The sequence below is a fragment of the Astyanax mexicanus genome, chromosome 25, assembly GCF_023375975.1.
Source record: "Astyanax mexicanus isolate ESR-SI-001 chromosome 25, AstMex3_surface, whole genome shotgun sequence".
NCBI lineage: Eukaryota > Metazoa > Chordata > Actinopteri > Characiformes > Acestrorhamphidae > Astyanax > Astyanax mexicanus.
In genome coordinates this window covers 18,183,533-18,187,468 of record NC_064432.1, presented here as the reverse complement: position 1 = coordinate 18,187,468, position 3,936 = coordinate 18,183,533, and the positions used below count along the sequence as shown (strand labels likewise).

Sequence of the window (3,936 nt, the reverse complement as noted above, 5' to 3'; positions counted from 1 at the left end):
CCAATAACTTTCATGGCCAAAGGAGTACAAAACCAAGCACCTAGGCATGCAGACTGATTCTACAAACATTTTTGATTTAATAAGTTGCAGCGTGTTGAGAGCTTCATGGAATGGGTTTCCATGATCGAGCAGCTGGAATTAACTGAGATCTCAATTATTTGGATGGGTGAATTATTACTTTTGGCAATATAGTGTATAACAGGGTTGGGTAATCTAACCCAACAGTTTCAACAGACAATGATGACTATGCCATCATGAAGCTATCACCTATAGCTGACATGTCACCATTTGCTACTCCCAGGTGGTGGTGATGAAGCTGAGTTTAAAAAAACCTTAGCTAATGATAATTTAGCAAATGCTCTCTACATCACTGCCATGTACAGTTATGTTCACAACCCAAAGCTCCAAGCCTATTTTTACCATTTTTTTACCGCCTGAAATTACATACTCACATTTGAAGGCTTATCACTCTAATATTAAATAATTTAGAGTCAATTCTATAAATTAATATCACTTAGAAGCCTTCATTTAAGACACTTTAATTATTCAATTGAACATGTAATGGCCAAAATATGGTAAAAACCAGGAAAACTTTTAGGCGCTTTTCAGATTTTCTATTTTTTTATTTTATTTCCAGACACATAAAATGAACTATTTATACAATTTGAACTATTTATACAAAATGAACTATTGGAACAAGGGTTTTGGCAGCTCTACATTGTGCTATAATGTGTTTACAATCATCATATAAAATTATAAACTGCTACCTTTTACTGGTCAGATTTTATTGTGATCTGAAGCAGTAATGGTATTTTCTTTCTCCAAAGGACTGAAAACTTTATAAGAATAAAAACTACCACTTTAATAACTCATTTTGCAGTAATAAGGCTGTTTTTGTGTGATCTACTCCCATACAAACAGAAAACCGCAGTGTCTCTTTAACAGAGCGCTTTCTGCAGAGTGAGAAGTCTCTGAGAGAGAGTCTCTGTGCCCAAGCAGCCCCCGCCCCTCCTTCCAGCTGGCTGAGCTCGACACCTGATTGGCTGACAGGCCTCATTTGCATATCCCCACGTCCAGTAGAGTCTGCTGAGTAATCTGACACCGGAAACTCGGCGATGCGTCGAATAAAACGCTTTTAATAAGGAGTTAAAGTTAATATTAATGTCTTTCTGCCTGAAATGATTTCAAGCACTGATTCGATATAAATGGGGATTAAAGGAGACTGGATTGACGGATTCTCTTAAGTTTGGACTCGTTTTGAAGGTAAGAGAGTGGGGGACGCGCTGGTGGGGTTTGGGGGGGGGGGGGGGGGGTGGGTGGTGTGTGGTGTGTCCTGAGGTAACCCCAGATCAAAACCCAAGCAGGTTTTAACTGTAAACACGCGCTCCGACGCACTCTTTCAGCTCTAATTCAGGAACCGTACACCACAGTTTCGGAATCCGGAGGGGCAGACGGTTCGAATGGTGTATAACATGACCGCATCCGACCAAATTTGGACGTACGATAAACGCAAATATGAAAGATATGAATCATAACTTTATGAAACTAGGCATATTTCGCCATAAATGTTTATTTTCTGAAAGGAGATACTGCTAAATAGGCTAGATAACTGAAAAGCAGAGATTCTAAGCTTTAAAATGGTATATTGGGTGTCTATATTGAGCCTATAATTGTTCATAACTATTCATAAACACAGCCAGATATGATTTTTCATACATTTGTATGCGTGTTAAGAGGTTAAAAAAAGTAAAAACACATCTCAGAAACTTGGCTGTGTTCACAGGTAACCAAATCAGTACAACAGTGACTCCTTAAATCTATCTGTGCTCACTGCTCAAACATGCCTGATTCATTGGTTTAACTAGGTTTGAGAGAATCGATTCAGTGATCATTCAATTTATTGTCCTGAATCTGTTCTTTGATTTTAATGGACATGCCTATGGTAATAAATATTCATTTAGCTAAGGAGTCAATGTTGTTCTGATTTGGTTCTCTGTGAAAAGGGAGCTGATGGAGTTTCTGAGATGTGGTTTTGCTCTTTAAAATAGCTTATTATATTTAATAACAAAGATAGAAAGTTGGAATCAGTTTTTTCAACTATGCTAACTACATCTAGTGTAATGTCCCCTTAAATGTTTTCAGAAAATATAGCGGTACATGGAAGTGCCTCACCATTTCTTAAATACATTTGATTGTACAATGTTCAGTTTTGAGAAGTTCATAAAGTATATTTTAACATATTGAGTGAAACGTAAGGTAAAACCTAGGATATTGTCTTCATTGTGCTAATGTGATTATCTATTTTTTATTGTGGTCCTTTGTCAGTCATTATGTTAAATCTAATAGACTGTCACTGTATTTTTCTGCTGTGTACCAAAGGGAGTTCTGCCCTGACATCTGAACACTTCATGGTTGCAGTTGATCAGACCATCGTAAATGGAAATCTTACAGATTTTGGCGATGCCCTGGTACTGATGTTTGCAACATACTACTGCCTCAACATCAGTTATCCAGCAGAAATGGCAGCAACTCTGGAATTCTTGCAGAGGTAAAACAATTTTATTTACAGCGCTTGCCTCTCCATCCATCCACCTGCACACCCACATGTCCGCCAATGCATACCTGCATGCATCTATTCATGCATCTATCCATAAATGCATAACCACGTTCATCCATCCATCTAATCAGGCCTATACAATGTGTTCATAAGGTTACTGTTAAAAGGACAAGCATAGCAATGGAGCAGAAAACTGTCAATAATGGCATTTATTTATATTACATGAAAAAGGCTGGCACACATTGTGTATGATTTATCTTAATGCATGTAATGTTCATGATTGTAACATATGATAAATTTATGATCAGTGTTGCCCTTCCATTTCATATTGTTTTTAAGCCGTAGTGTAAAGTCAGTTAAAATCTGGATCAGCCACAGTATTTGTGATGATCAAAACTATTCATAGCACTATTAATCATTTGTAGCACTACATTCAAATGTAATTGTTTCTTAACAGGTGCCTTTTCAAGATCAACCCGGACAAGGGGAGCAAAGTGGAGAAAAGGGAGTCCAAGAAAACACTATCCATCAATCCCAAAGTTCTGTCATTGATCACCAATATTGCAGACTTTGAATGGAGAGAGTAAAAGGCATCTCGCACAAATTTTCAGAGAGACACATGGACACTGACACACACGTTGTAGAGAGTACAACAAAAGCAGGCACCAGTTTTTTTTTTATGTTAAGTTTTAAGACAGTTGCCTGTGAAAAGTATAAAAAAGGATATGCATTCCGAGCATGTTTGATGGTTGCCCTTTTTCCTTTGGTTGGAGTTCTTTAGGGGGATTATGTTGATTTGTTGGGGCTTATGTGTTGTATATGCGCGAGTTGAATTTTTTTATTCACCCTCCTGAGTTTGGAGTGAAGGGTGGATGGCCCAGCTTTGTTTCTCTGCCACCTGTGACACTATAGTATTTTACATTTTTTCTAACTGATTAAAAAATTCTCACTATTTTTCACATTGATATTACATACAAGTGGGTCGGCATTAAATAACATTTTTATTGTTGCGTAGTTTATAATTACTATTTCTTTTTTATTATTATTGTATAGGTGTTATTTGACTCATTGAGTCTTATATTTTATGTATAAGCAAAAGCGTTGTAGATAGTAAATTTTTGGCCTTAAAAATTATAATTATAAAAATATATATATATATTTTTTTTTTTGATGCTACAATTTAAGACGGTTGCATGTGAAAAGTATAAAAAAAGGATATGCATTCCGAGCATGTTTAGAGTTCTTTAGGGAAAATTATGTTGATTTGTTGGGCCTTATGTGTTGTATATGTACGAGTTGAATTTTTTTATTCACCCTCTTAAGTTTGGAATGGGGGTGGATAGGGTTACTGCCAATGGAGCCGCTGCTCAGTGGGAACA

General features: G+C 36.7%; 1 long non-coding RNA gene across 1 annotated transcript; it reads left to right on the top strand.

The window, feature by feature from the left end:
• Positions 1-777: 777 nt before the first annotated feature.
• On the top strand, positions 778-3,585 carry LOC111195153 (uncharacterized). Its single transcript, XR_007429537.1, has 3 exons — positions 778-1,263; positions 2,380-2,548; positions 3,015-3,585. It is a non-coding gene; the product is annotated as an uncharacterized LOC111195153 (long non-coding RNA).
• Positions 3,586-3,936: the final 351 nt, after the last annotated feature.